Source organism: Eptatretus burgeri, chromosome 10, assembly GCF_056783735.1.
Source record: "Eptatretus burgeri isolate ZD-2024b chromosome 10, Ebu_testis_v1, whole genome shotgun sequence".
NCBI lineage: Eukaryota > Metazoa > Chordata > Myxini > Myxiniformes > Myxinidae > Eptatretus > Eptatretus burgeri.
In genome coordinates this window covers 66,625,669-66,640,668 of record NC_140970.1, presented here as the reverse complement: position 1 = coordinate 66,640,668, position 15,000 = coordinate 66,625,669, and positions in this window count along the sequence as shown.

Below are 15,000 nucleotides of genomic sequence, written 5' to 3'. Positions count from 1 at the left end.
CTCTCTCTCCCTTTCTCTCCCTTTCTCTCCCTTTCTCTCCCTTTCTCTCCCTTTCTCTCCCTTTCTCTCCCTTTCTCTCCCTTTCTCTCCCTTTCTCTCCCTTTCTCTCCCTTTCTCTCCCTTTCTCTCCCTTTCTCTCCCTTTCTCTCCTTTCTTTTCCTTTCTTTCCCTTTCTCTCCCTTTCTCTCCCTTTCTCTCCCTTTCTCTCCCTTTCTCTCCCTTTCTCTCCCTTTCTCTCCCTTTCTCTCCCTTTCTCTCCCTTTCTCTCCCTTTCTCTCCCTTTCTCTCCCTTTCTCTCCCTTTCTCTCCCTTTCTCTCCCTTTCTCTCCCTTTCTCTCCCTTTCTCTCCCTTTCTCTCCCTTTCTCTCCCTTCCTCTCCCTCCCTCTCCCTCCCTCTCCCTCCCTCTCCCTCTCTCTCCCTTTCTCTCTCTCTCTCTCCCTTTCTCTCTCTCTCTCCCTTTCTCTCTCTCTCTCTCCCTTTCTCTCCCCCTCTCCCCCACCCTTTCTCTCCCCCTCTCCCCCTCTCCCCCACCCTTTCTCTCTCCCATTTCCCTTCCATTTTTTCCAAAACTTCTGAATATAGGGGAAAGAAATGAGTACATGCATCTGGAGAGGTTCCATTTGCTCTTGCTGTCATCTTGATCCAGTCCTTTCACATGGTTTGTTCACTTATGGGTCCAAACACCCCTTTTATGTTTGGGGCTTCTTCTTTTTTATTTTATTTTATTTTTTTCTTTAAATGGTTTGTTTGCGGTAATTGTAATCTGCTACACACTGGTTTTTCTTTTGGGATAGATGTGACTGTTTGATTATAATTACAAAAAAAAAAAACTTATTTCGATTGTTAGGGAGAGTTGGGAGTTTGTTCCCTTTGTTAAATCGTTTTGTTTTCTGTACACATTGGTAAGTGTTCAGATTTATTTTTAGCATCCGAATGTACTGTGATTTATTTTCACCGCACGTTGACACCGTTGCCCTTTTATAAATGTTTGGACGCTTACATTGATATAGTACATCTGTGTACATTTGGCTGGACAGTTGTAATGTAACGTAAACATGAGATGTTGGTTGTCAGGGGTTTGGTCTTGATATATAATCAGTGTAAAAACTCCCTACATAATAAAGATCTAACATGACTTCGTATTCTCGTTTGTATATTTTTCATCCCTTCAATCAGGATGCCGTTGCCCGTGTTCAAACAGGCGGTGGTGTTCACTTGGAAATCCTGAGTTCACATGGGAATTAAACTAATAATTGCACAAAGTTGGCTATTATTGGTATATGTCCTCGTTCTCCATTGTTTTTGAGAATGAAAACCACCAGATTGAACTTTCTCCTCTCCTTGAATTGCATAATAGTTTTGTCTGTCTGAATTTTGTTACTTTTGTGAATTCCAGAGGTGAAAACGATCAGCATAAAGCCTTCCAACATGCACACTTGAAGGTGAAGAGGTAGGTTGTGGAGTGGGTAGACAGTTCTGGAATAAAACTAGAATAAAGAGGAAAGACCAGGTTGGGAATACAATAAAATTTGTTGTCTTCTTTTGTATGCAGCACAAGGCTCAGGATGTGGATGTGCCGCTGAGGCAGTAGCCTCTACAGGTTGGGCAGGCATTTGTTCAGGATGCTGACGATAGCTCGCTTACGATTCACGAAGGACACCATGGGATCCTTAACGTCAGCCAGCAGATGGGACGTACAGTTTAATGTTCATCTGAGGGACGGCATACACATTTAATCTCCCTGCCTGTGAAACACCAGGATGACACTTTGTAGCTTGATTCAGGAGGGTGTGGGTGTGGGGGGGGGGTCCATGTCACACACCCAAGCTCTCCACCAAATTTTGACCGAATCCATCCAACTTTTTGAGATATCCTGTTCAGAAGCAGACAGACATGGGTGAAAACATAACCTCCATCCACCTTTGGTGGCGGAGGTAACAATAACTGAAGCAGAACGATGAAGTTCTTCAAAAAGAGTGAAAATTCAAAGCAGTTTTCATTTTGCTATTTTTTCAAAAGACAAAACTAAAGGTTCATTATGTGCATGCAGAAAAAAGGTAAGTAAATAGTTAAACTTACAATTTTGATTTAGTAACTCCACGAACTGGTAGCCTTCTCAGTGGGTTGGAATTTTGTAATGATTATTGCGAGTATAGTCGTGTTGTTGGTTTGGTCCTGTTATGCATAGTGTTTTGCACATTTTTATCTATCCCTTGAAGAACGGTTATCTATCTATCCATTAAACTATCCCTTGAAGAAAGAGAGCAGACTGTGTTTATAACGTAATTTAACGATTGCTTCCGATACAAGAGATCCCGAGTTTTTATCCTATCCTCTGAACGTTTAATTCATTATTTTTAATCAAAACTAATCAAAATCTCTCCATGTCATAAATATTCTGAAATACTAATCAACTTATTAAAATCAATATATATTATCCACTGAGCCCATTATAAGAAAACATCTGAATTACCTCTGCCACCAAAGGTGCTTTGTTGTGTACCTTGCAATGCCAGGTCAGTTTCGAGCTTCTTCCCCCCCCCCTCCCTTTCATTTGGAGGTTGGGAAGGGGGAGTGGGGAGGGACAGGTTTGGAGTTCACCCGGCTGCTGGTTTTTTGGTCTTTCGAGTGAAGAACCTTGTGGTTTTTTGTGACTTGTTTATTCAAATTATTCAGACAATTTTGTGCGTTAACAAAAATGTGCAATTTTTTTTCTCTTTAACAAATAACTTCTGCTTTGGCATGCATCTCGGGTGTCAGATTTCACTGCACGCACTTGATTATGATAGAGAACCGTAATGTTACTGGGTTTTGGTGAACCACGACCTCGGGCATTTCGCCTCAATTACCTGTTGAGCGACCTGATTGCTTGAATTTGAACTGGGTGTTGTAATGCTCACGTAACCTCCTAGTTTGTGTCAACCTTTTTGGGGTTTTTTAATGACTAGTGGGATGACAGCGAGAAGGTAGGATCGATCATAACCTTTCTAAACAATTTTTTTAAAGCAAAAATATTGGCCAAAATGATTACGCATAGGATACACACAAAACGTATGCACTACTACACCCATGATGACCACAGATCTTTGGATAACCAGAGAAAGATTTGGGAAGATGGGAAAGCAAATGAATCAAAAGTGTGGAGGACCGAACAAATTAATAAAAGAAACCCCGTCCCATTGGGAAAATGGCAGCCACTTTGTCCTGCCCCGGGCTGCACAGAGCAAGTGTGTTGTGTGGAGGTCAGGCTAAAGGCCCTGTCACACCTTGACATTTTAGCCAACGTATGCCGATTTTTGAATTTTTTTTCTAAAACGCTGGCACACGTTGAATACGTTATGGGTAAGTTTTGATAACATTGAGAGCACGCTGGCATACGTCGTAGTACGTTGCCATACGTCGTTGTACGTTGGCTTTAAACGTTGTACTTTTCGGTTGTCCTCATTTTTTCATGCTTGAAATTTCACGACGTATGCCGGCGTATGACTCACACGTTCCGCTACGCTGGCCACAAGTTGTAGGCACGGTCTGCGATCGTTGACAGACGTCAACACATGCTACTTGTAAGTTAATCATAAGTTGAGACACGCCGAGGTAATGTTTAGCGTACCCGAAACTTATTTCTAACCTATGATTAACCTGTTGTTGGCACGTTACGCGATCGTTGCCACACGTCGACAGACGTTACTTTTAAGTTACTCATAGGCTGAAAGACGTCGGTATAATGGATCGTCCTTGCGTCAGCGTCCACGGCCACGGCCAGGACACTTGTTTGCAGCATTCTTCAAACTTTTCTTCGGCATGACGAAGATGTTCACACTTCGATGTCTAGCTTGGCTATGATTCCAATTGTCCATCGGCAGCGTCTATTTAAAATAGTCGAGTTTGAGCATTTTAACACGTTCAGAAGAAACGCTTCAAATTTCCAAACCCCAGCGTCAAAAAAAAAAAAAACAAAGGCGAGTGACAGCAATTTAAATCGTTCATTGTAAACAATGAAAATAGCTGAGTGGTACCGTTTAAAAGTCGTTGAGTGTAAAAAAAAAAATCCAATTGTTGAGCGCAAGCGTCTACTTTCAATAGTGGAGATGCAGCCATTTAAATCGTTGAGTGGCAGCCTATGAACCTACCCGTGGACACGCGGACGCAAGGACGATCCATCATAACCCACACCCTCCCCCTCACACCCACCTACTACTGCCAACATGAACAAACTACTACTAATACCAATACTGATACTGATACTGTTACTGCTGACATGGACATCGACTCAAAAAGGAACTCGAAAACACTGTTGGGTTCCCCTTTTATGAACACCATTTTTATATACCAATTCCCAAAACCGCTGGGAACACATCTTTATATGGCAATTGTAAGCTAGAAACACGTTCATTTTTTTTTTTTGTCGACCGGAAGACGTCATTGGAATACGTCTACATACGTCGATGTGTGTTGGGACTACGTAAAGAATTGGTTCAAAGCACGTCAAACATAAGTTAGAAATAAGTTTCGCGTAAAAAAGACATTACCGCGACGTGTTTCGACTTATGAGTAGCTTATAAGTAGCCTTTGTGGACGTGTGTAAGCGTCCACATATCGTGTGTAAAACTTATCCCCATCGCATGCGGAACGTGTGTCATACGCAGAGTACGTCGTAAAATTTTGAACATGTTCAAAATTTCTTGACGTACTCTACTTACTACGACTTATGATAGCGTATTTAGCGTTCTACTCGCGCATACCAAACTTACCCATACCGTATTCGACGTGCCCCCAACGTTTGAGACACACTTTTTGTTATGTCGGCATACGCTGGCAAGATCGCCAAGGTGTGACCGTGATTTTGACCCTTCCATTTCTATGGCAGTTATGATTTGAATCGTTGTGCATCAGCCTTTTAATAGGCTACGTCACGACATCGTCGGCGATGCGTGCAACGCACTATGCCTAAGTTAGACTATCGTTGGGCATCGGTTGTGTAGGCCGACAACAGGTTCAGCATTCGTTGGTACAAGTTATCTATAACACAACGAAACGTTCTGTGTAGTTACCAATGCGTTATACATAAGACCAAGTCGCTATGAATACGTCCGAATCTTTAAAAAAAAACATCAAAAGTTCAACGTAAGCCAGCGTTTTACATAAATTTTAACACGTTGCCATCGCTGGCTAAAACGTCAAGGTGTGACCGGGCCTTAAGGAGCTTTCCAAGCAATTTCTTGCCACCCCCTGTTGGCCCGATTGGTCTCTCTTCCTCTTCCCCCCTCTTCATCCTGTTCTGATAACTTCAACTGTCTTATTTGCCCCTACCCTCAACTTTTATTTTAAGGGGCAGGTCAGAGCACACCTTGCCTTACTGAACGTCTCCGTGACTTCTTAACCCTCCTCGCTACCTGAGCGACATTAAATTGTCGGGAATATTAAATAACAAGCAGTCATAGACTGGTACTTACGAAATCGTCAACTTGACCTCTGACCTTGTCTAATAAAAACTGTCTTGAGAGAAGGTAGCGACGCAAACCAGAAGTTTCTACGGTGATTCTGTACCAAACCATCAAAAATCGTAACATCGACCGAAGCAAAAATCTCCATTTCTCCACGCAATTATTTTATATTATTTTATCAGTCACAAAACCATAATATTCGGCCATCCACCAACAATCTTTACATAATCCGACGGCTTAGCGAGTCAGGCATGCGACGATAACCTTTATTGGAATAAAAAAAATGACAAACACCATCTTTATCGAAAATACCGTCAGCGCGCACACGCAAAACCTTTACGTGACTCAACGACGCGTCTGCTCGAGCGCGCTGCACCACGTGACGAGCCGTGAGGCGGCGAGTGAAGTATTTTTTATACAATCTTAAAACGTCTCCAAAACATCCGATTTTTACCAGAATTTCGACAACCGAGTGTTAAGCATCCGAAGCGATCGCAAAAACCGAAGACAAAATTAAAATCGAAGTTAAAACGAACTCGTAACGTCGACCGAAGCAAAAATACTCCATTTCTCCACATGAATTTACGGAATTATGTTTGACCTCACTGTGACCTTGACCTTTGACCGATTTTGACCAAAATCTAATCAGCGCTAGCCATCACCTTCCTCAATCACGTGGTGTAATTTGACATTGGTAGCTTCTTTCGTTCTCGAGTTATCGTGCCTAGAAACACACACACACAAACAGATGAAGGAAGTCATCAATATACTTACGAAATCTTTAGATTTCGTAAGTAACAAGCAGTCATAGACTGGTACTTACGAAATCGTCAACTTGACCTCTGACCTTGTCGAATAAAAGCTGTCTCTCGAGAAGGTAGCGACGCAAACCAGAAGTTTCTAAAATGATTCTGCACCAAACCATCAAAAATCGAATGTTTGACCTCACTGTGACCTTGACCTTTGACCGATTTTGACCAAAATCTAATCAGCACGAGCCATCACCCTCCTGAATCACGTGGTGTAATTTGACATTGGTAGCTTCTTCCGTTCTCAAGTTATCGTGCCTACAAATAAACACACGCACAAACAAACGTACAAACAGAGGACGGAAGTCATCAATATAATTACGAAATCTTTAGATTTGATAAGTAATAAGTATGGTAAAGGAGAAACCAGACACAGTGATTTACTGTCTATCCATTGTACTATACAGTGTGTATCGGCTGCAGGCTTCAGGCCTCTAGTGAGCCTATGGCCCAGTGCAATTGGAATTATCCGAGCTATATCACAATATATTACATGTGCACACACACACAGTATGCATGTTTTTGCTAATATACATAACCTGGGTTATTGGGAGCCATTGACTGGCTGATATATGACAATTTACAAAGTACATATGCAGACATGGCAGTTTGTACATTACCATTCCTTTCCATGCATGCTTCAACACTTTCTAATGTACTCTGGAAGCTACTGTTCACCATGTGAATGAGGACATTTTGGCAAACTTCTACAAGGAAACCTCATCAAAGGAAAACAAAGTATTGAAAAAGAAAAACAAAGCTGATCATGTTTCTGTGTGTTTCTTTCTCGTATTCCAGTGGGTATAACAAACAGTTCATTACCTCTGCCACCAAAGATGAAAGGTTGTTTTCACTTCTGTCTGTCTGTGTTTATCTGTCTTTGTTGGTGTGCAGGATATATCAAAAAGGTATGGACGGATCCGGATGAAATTTGGTGGGCAGGTTGGGTGTGTAACAAGGACGAACTGATTAGATTTTGGTGAATATCCGGATCCGGAAATTTAAAAGTGATTCTTCACTATTGAGAGATGGAGCCAAAAATGATGTATAGCATGATATCTCAAAAAGTTGTGGAAGGATTCGGATGAAACTTGGTGGACAGGTTGGGTGTGTGACCATGACGAATTGATTTGATTTTTGGTGAAGATCTGAAACTGGATCTGGATACGAGAAGTTTTTTAAGTGATTCTTCACCATTGAGAGACAGGGTCAAAAACGATAAGAGTACTATATCGCATGATCTTTCAAAAATGCATTGGGCCCGATATGTTCTCGTGGATCAGGCATTATGTGTCGGAGGTATGTGCTATAACCGAGTACCCTTCAAGTTCCTGTGAACCACAAAATATGACAAAAGGACAAATGCAATGAAAGCTCTTCCTGGTGTCCTTTGGAAATTGAAATGTTGCTGGAACTTTGGGAAGAAGAGAGCATGCAGGCTTGAATTAGCAGCAAGGTTGAGAAATGAAAACTGTTTAGTTGCACTTTGGCACAGCTGTTACCCAAGGGCATGCACACATTTTTCTGTGGAGCAATGTTGGGATAAAATTCAAAAGCTGAAACCTGCATTCAAGCAAAGCTCCTCAATATGTCCTGATTCACATTTTTGCAAAGTTTCAGATTAGTCTGTGCTGCTGCAGATTTTTATGTTCTCTGTGTTGATTGTTCTGTGCATTGAGTGCTCACTTGTATGAACTTTTGCATGCTCATTCCACTTATTTCGATCCTCCATCTTGGGCTCGGCTGGTTTTGCGCCTACCCATTTATTTATTTTTTTAGGGTTTTTTTTTTTTTTTACCCCAACTGTTTTCATACCCACGACATCTGTCCCATTATCCACCACCCTCGCTTTGATGCCTGCCTTGTACCATACCTTCTGTATCCATCCATCCAATGGGACCAGACTCTGTGCAGAGCATTGGTGCTGCTTAAGCAGTCTCCTTGGCTATTGGGCACCATCCTGGACGGGTTGCCACTCCGACAAAGCTTACCAGCAAGCTGGCACTCATTTTGCCGACCTCGGAAGGATGACAGGCTGAGTCAACCCCACCTGGTATTAATTCAACAGCCGAGTGGGATTTGAATTCAGAATCCAAGGATCCCAAGGCCATGACCCCAACCATGAAGAAAATACCAGGCATATACCTTCTGTTTAATCTACCTGCAATGGAGCACTGTTTATAAACTTTGCAAGTGTTTATAAACGTTGCATGGTTGGACAGCTGGTCACCACCCACAATTGTAACCTGAAAAAATCATATGTCCAACATTTTGGTAAGCCGAAGTCTTCTTTGGAAGTATCATATTTACAATCGCCCATGCCCTCCATACAAGTTTTTGGTTCAGTATAAAAAAACCTCAATGACTGTTAGTTTAAAAAAATCATCAAATATGGAAAACTTGGAGCCAATGGGTGTCCTGGGCCTTGTGAAGGCTACAGTGTGTTTTGACCACAGGCTTCAGGCCTCTAACGAGCCTATGGCCCAGTGCAATTGGAATTATCTGAGCTATGTTACCATGTATTTTATAGATATGCACATGCACAGTATGCATGTGTTTGCGAATATACATAACCTGGGTTATTTTTATTTTTGGAACGATTGAAGCAGCGATATGTTGCCTATGCACCATCCACATAAAGGGAGGTGTCAGAAGAATGTGTTGCATGCTTGGGACAACGTCACCCTTGAGACGAGTAATCTGGACAAATAAGTTACAAAAAAAATTCTTTGTTTTTTTTCTTCTTCTTCCTCCTCCCCTCCATCCCTATCAATTTTAACCATTTTAAAATGTTCAATCTCCCACAGACTTGCTTCCAAACACATTTCTCCCGGTCTGTTTCTCATTGCTCCTTCTCTCTGCTTCCCCAGCATCCCGCTTCCAACCGCCCCCGCCCCCTTTCCCCCTTTGCCCCTCTCCCAACTTCCCCAGCATCCTGCTGCTTCTCTCTGCTTCCTGAGTGTCCCTCCTCGATCTCACCCCTGCCAACAGCACCACCTCATTTCTCCAACACATATCTGAGGTCTTCACCCCAGTTTAACAGATCTCTCAATCCAAGCTTCCACTGGTCAACCTGACATTATCTGCCTAACAGAATATTTCCTCCGACAGTATGTCCCCGATTCCTCAGTGTCTCTCCCTGGGAATTGTCTTTTCCTATTTGACGGCCTAAACCTCGCTCCTGTGGCAGAGGTACAGTTTGTCAAGAACTCCACTTCCCATTTTCCCTGTACTCCCCTTCCCCCTCCAAATCCACAGGAGTACCTTTGGCTGCGCTTCCCCTCCGCAACTACCTCTTTTTTTTCTGTTACCGTCCTCTTAACAGGGATGACTATTTTCATCACCCCCTCTCTGCCAATATGGACCATCTTTTAACCATGCATCCCAAATTTCACCTGAGAAATCACACGTGCTCTCCGAAAGGACCGGACAACAAAACCCTCCTATCTCCTTTGTCAACAACCCTCTCAAAGAAGTTCAGTCACTCAAACTCTTGGGTCTCACTCTCAGCCATGATCTCTCTTGTGCAAACCACATTTCAAAGTTGACCTCAAAAGCCAGTCGCCGATCGGGCATCGTCCATCGTACAAAACCCTTCCTTGGCACAACTGAGCTCCCAACCACCGATAAGGCCTTCATCCACAGCTGGATGAAGTACTGCTCTCCCCTCTGGGCTGGTGCCCTGCCTCATGTTTTGTTCAGCCTGACTGGAAACCAAGGCCTGCAAGATCACTTAAATTTCGCCTCAAAAGCCAGTTGCCGACTGGGAATCCTCCGTCGTGCTAAGTCCTTCCTCGGCCCTCTTGAGCTCCTGACCACTTACAAAGCTTTTGTCCGTAGCCTGATGGAGTACTGCTCTCCCCTCTGGGCTGGTGCTCCTGCCTCCCACTTTTCTCGGCTTAACGCTGTCGAAACCAGGGCATTTACGATCATCGGCATCTCCCGCAATGAAGCTGAGTCTTTGGGCCTCTCACTCAATCACCGCAGGTTGGTCGGTGGTCTTTCTGTCTTCTACCGACTCCTCTCCAGGAGTCCCCTGCTCTCTCTGCGATTTGTCCCCACCACATTTCCACAGGGCGCTCAAGGTCCGCCAACAACCCCCTTCTGGTAAAACTACCAAAATCACGAATCACTGCTCATCTTCACTCTTTCATTCCTCTTTTTTCCCGCCTTTGGAATAAACTTCCTCACTCTATTCTTTCCCATTCTTCCCTCCAGGCTTTCAAAACAGCTGTTCACCACCACCTCTTATCTTCCCCCATCCAAATCCTCGATCTTTTCTACCCCCGATAATCCACCAAAGCCCACTTCCTTCATTTCTCCTGCTTTCCTTCCTGAAAGTCCCTGAAATGTCCATCTTCTCTTCGCCATGTTCCCCGTCCCATCCCCATCCCTCTCCCTTCCACAGTTCACCTAATGTGTCTGTTCCCCACTGTTTTGTCCCTTCCACTCCCGCCCCTCTTGTCTCATGCCTCCTTGCTGTGAGTTGTGTGTTTGCTCTCATACGAGCCTCGACCAAGGTATACAAAAAAAAAAAAAAAATCTCATGATGAAGCTGAGTCAAGGGCTTATCACTCTGCTGTCACCGACAGGTCAGTGGTTTCTGTCTTTTTCCACCTCCTTTCTGGTCTTGCACCCTCTGCCCTCCCCATGCTTTGGCTCTTCCCCACCCCTCCCGGTATCTGCAGGACGTACATGATCCACAATCGACCCCCTTCAATTGAAACTGCCAAAATCCGACCCGGTCTCGGCCTCAGGCCCGCCTCATCCTTGAGGGTATTCTTTTCCTTGGTTTTGGGTATGTGTTGTCGGCGCCGTCTGTGAAGTAAAATTGTATAAGTGTTGCCGTGTGCTCGGTAGTCGGTATTAGCTCTGCATTGTGTCTTCGCTTTTACATTTGCTTTTTGTGTAAATTGCATTGTGTTTTTCTTTTCTGTGTGCTTTTGGTGGAATTGAATATGTGTGCTTTCCGTTCATCGCGAATAAATGTGCTTTGTGTTGAACTGTTTCCCGCTTCGCTTCGTCATTTCTTTCATTGAATCCTCATCTTGCTTCACGTAAAGGGTTGGTAGTGGGCTGAATACGCCCGATAATTAATCGAACCGTCGAGGTCGACGAATAACACCGCTCGGTTATCCCGATAGTACGGAACGGGTCGCTTAAGTGGCCCGTGTCCGAAGTCGACCTGCGGCGAGGTGCGACCGCCCGGTCTACCCTCCGTGTGGGTACTTAGGTAGGTCGAATTTGGCGAGCAACCCTATCCCACGCGGGGGCTGATTGGCTCGATCGCGGTGAGACCGAAAGGTCCACCCGTGACTGGTTCCCGGCGTTAGTCCGAGAGGGTCACGACTGGATTGTCCGTCCGGTGGGCGACGTGCCGCGATTCGAGTTACGTGGCCGTCAGCACGCCGGCGGGCGCGAATCCGTAACACTGGTGTCAGGTCGTGCGATACAAATCCATCGCCCTCCTCGCGACACTGGTATCGGAGAACAGGAAAACGGGCTCTCCTGTCTCCGGCTAAATTCACGGGAATCGGTCCAGGGGTGGGAGAAGCGACCCCCGATTCCCTCCAAATTACGAGCGAGTTAAATTAACCCTTCACGAGAAGCAAGATGGCGTCTCAAGGCGAGCGGGAGCCGGGGGTATTAGAAATGGATGTAGAATGTGTAGAATCCATGGTCCAAGATGGAATCCCCGAGCAGGAAATGTTGATTGTGCAGGAACACGGACTCGCCCAACTGAACCCAGAGCCCGAAATGGGTGCGGCAGCGGCCGCGGTGTATGACACCTCCCCTCCCCCTCTCCACCAAAACCCTTCCCTGACCCCTGCCGAAACGGCTCACCCAAGCGCACCCGACATGGCCCAGCTATTCACCATGCTGGCACAAATGAATGCGGAAATGACAGCGAAGATGAATGCGAACATGAACAAGCAAATGGACGAAGTAAAAACGAAGATGGATGCGAATACACAAAAATTGGATGCGAATACACAGCAAATAAACGGAATGGAAGCAAACATGAAGGAGGAAATGAAAAAGCTACGGGGTGAGACGCAGAACATGGGCCGATGCCTGCAGGCGGGCATGAAGGCCGTGACCAGGGAGCTGGGAATGGCGACTCCACGTGTCGGAACAAACGAGATGGAAGGGGGTGCAACGGCTGACAGGCCCGCGGTGGAGGCGGGTGAAAAAATAATTCAGGGGGCGTGTTGGGCGATGGTCGTGACAGAGGAATCGACGGGGACCAAAAGGGAAAAATTAAATGGGGAGACCAAAACGTGTGAGACGAGACACGAAATGACGACAACGGAAATAATAGTTGAGACAAGAGAGGTAAAGGGTGAAGAGTTGGCAGAGACACGGGAGATAGAAAAAATAGAGGAAAGACTACACGATGAAGACGGGGTAAGTGACGCACACACACACACACAGAGGTCGTGGAGGATAATGGGGGTGAGCTGGCGGACTGGGTAGAGACCCAGTGCGAGCACCTGGATGGCCTCCTCCAGGAACGAGGGGAGGGAGTATGCCCCCTTGAGGCGAGTCACGACCAGGTGAGTTCGGTCGTGCTTTGCGAGGTTGAGGGGAGGAGTGCTGCGAACGGGTGCTTGGAGAGCTTGGGGGGTATAGAGGCCCCGGAGACCCTTGTGGGGACACAAATCCCCAGTGTGGTTGTCCCTGTGTGTGTGGTGCAAGGCGTGAGTGCGTCCCCGTGTGTGGAAGCGACCCCGTGTGTGAGTGGTGTGGTGGCGATGGTTCCGGAGTACGTGCTTCCCAGCACGCCGTGTGTGGGTGAGGCACCGTGTGTGAGTGTCGCCGTGTGTGTGAATGAGGCACCGCGGGTGAGTGCCCTCGCGTGTGTGAGTGAGGCACGGTGTGTGAGTGAGGCACCGCGGGTGAGTGCCCCCGCGTGTGTGAGTGAGGCACGGTGTGTGGATGAGGCGCCACGCGTGAGTGAACGGCCGAGTGCAAGGGAGACCGTGTGTGTGAGAGAGCGGTATGTGAGGGAGATGTCGGTTGGCATGCGGGAGCACGCAGCCGCGTCTCCCGGTGTGAATGTGATGGAGTGGACTGTGTGCGTCGTAACACGCAGGTGTGCGTGGGTCGAATGGCGACGACGAAGGCGACAGAGGAAAGAAAGCCGAGTAGCGGCTGTAGCTATTTCGGGGACCGTGCCGGGTTCACCCAGCAGTGAGCACGAGGTTCGTGCTGTGCAACGCACGAGACCGCCACGTGCTCGCTTGCGAGAGTGAAGTCCCGGTCCGGAAACGCACGCGGTGGATTTGCCGATCCCGCGGACGGACAAAGTTTAGGCAGGTAAATGGATTTGGACCGGACAGGTTCTCCACGCGATCGTGTGTGTTAAGCTCCAACGGGCAAAGCACATGTGTTCGCGTGGGGAACCCCTCGAGACGTGGGGCTTGTGGTTTTTTTTTATGCGCACGGTGACGTCATGGCTGCACGTGGGGTTGGAATCCGGCAGGAGCGGTATCTCTGCCGGATGGTACCGTCCAAGGAGGGACGAGGGACACGTGCAGCTGCATGACGTCACGGGCAGGTGCAAAGTGCGCGAGTTTCCGCGCTGGTGCTGCGCGTGTAGAAAAAAAAAAAAAAAAAAAAAGAGCAAGCCTCACTTTCGGGTGCACAGGATTCCTGGGCAAGGGGTGGAAGACCCCCTTACCAGGGGCACAGGATGGAAACTAGTTCGGGGGAAGGGTTAGCTTAGTTAGACCGACTTCATGGGGCATGGGTAAGTCCTCATGGAGTCCGTGGAATGGATTAGTTAGAGGGATTGTAGCCAGATTTAGGATGGGAAAATGGGAAATGATTTTTGATGATTTGGAGACAGAGACAGACTGTGAGCGTGTAGAGTTGACGTAGTTTAGCTACGTAGTGTTAAAAGGAACGTGCTACTAGTTTAAGGGACGACGTGGGAGCACGAGTTAGTTAGGGGATGTAGATAGAAGGATGGCAGAGTTCAGCGGTGTGTGTGTTGAAGAGTTGGTGAGTGAAGTGGAAGCATGTGCTTGTTGAGTGAGTGAGGCCAGCGGGTCTGTTTGAATGGAGTGAATGGGGAATGCATGGTGCGATGAGTGATTGGGGGGAGGAGTGACTCCCGCCCAAGGGACCCCGGGGTCAGTGTAGAGTGAGTTAGCTGGGTTAGTCAAATTTACAAAATGGAGGTCGTTTTGTTGTTGGTGGGAGTGTAGGCTCGAAACCCATTTGGAGGGGTGCAGGAGCCCTGTTGACGGGCTTGGGAGCGTGGCTGCGAAAGGTGAGTATCGCTGAGTGGGTACCCCGGGCACCAGGCTAGTCGGCCGTGGTAGGCCAAGGGCCCATGGGGGGCCGGGATAGCGTAGTGGGCACGGGTGCGCCTGCTTGGTGCGGGGGCCCGGGGCGCCATTAGCCGCGTGGGCAGTGTTGTGGGCATGGGTGACCCTCGGAAAGGGGCCCGGGAAGCCAGCCTGCCACGTGTGCGTTTCAGGGGAGGTGCCATGGGGGGCACTCCCCGGTGTTAGGGAGCTGGTAGGCTCGGAGGCAGTGTAGTGCCCGGGGGTGCCATAGCGGGAGATTCGGCAGAGGGTCGTGCCTGCCAAAGGGGGCCACGTGTCCCAGCCATGAGACCGTGTGAGGGCACGGAGAGAAAATTGGGGGGCGAGGCCCGAAATTGTGAGGACACCAACACAGGCGACGGGAATCTGGGTTGTTAGAACCAATAGTTTAAGCGAGAGGTGCTTGTTGA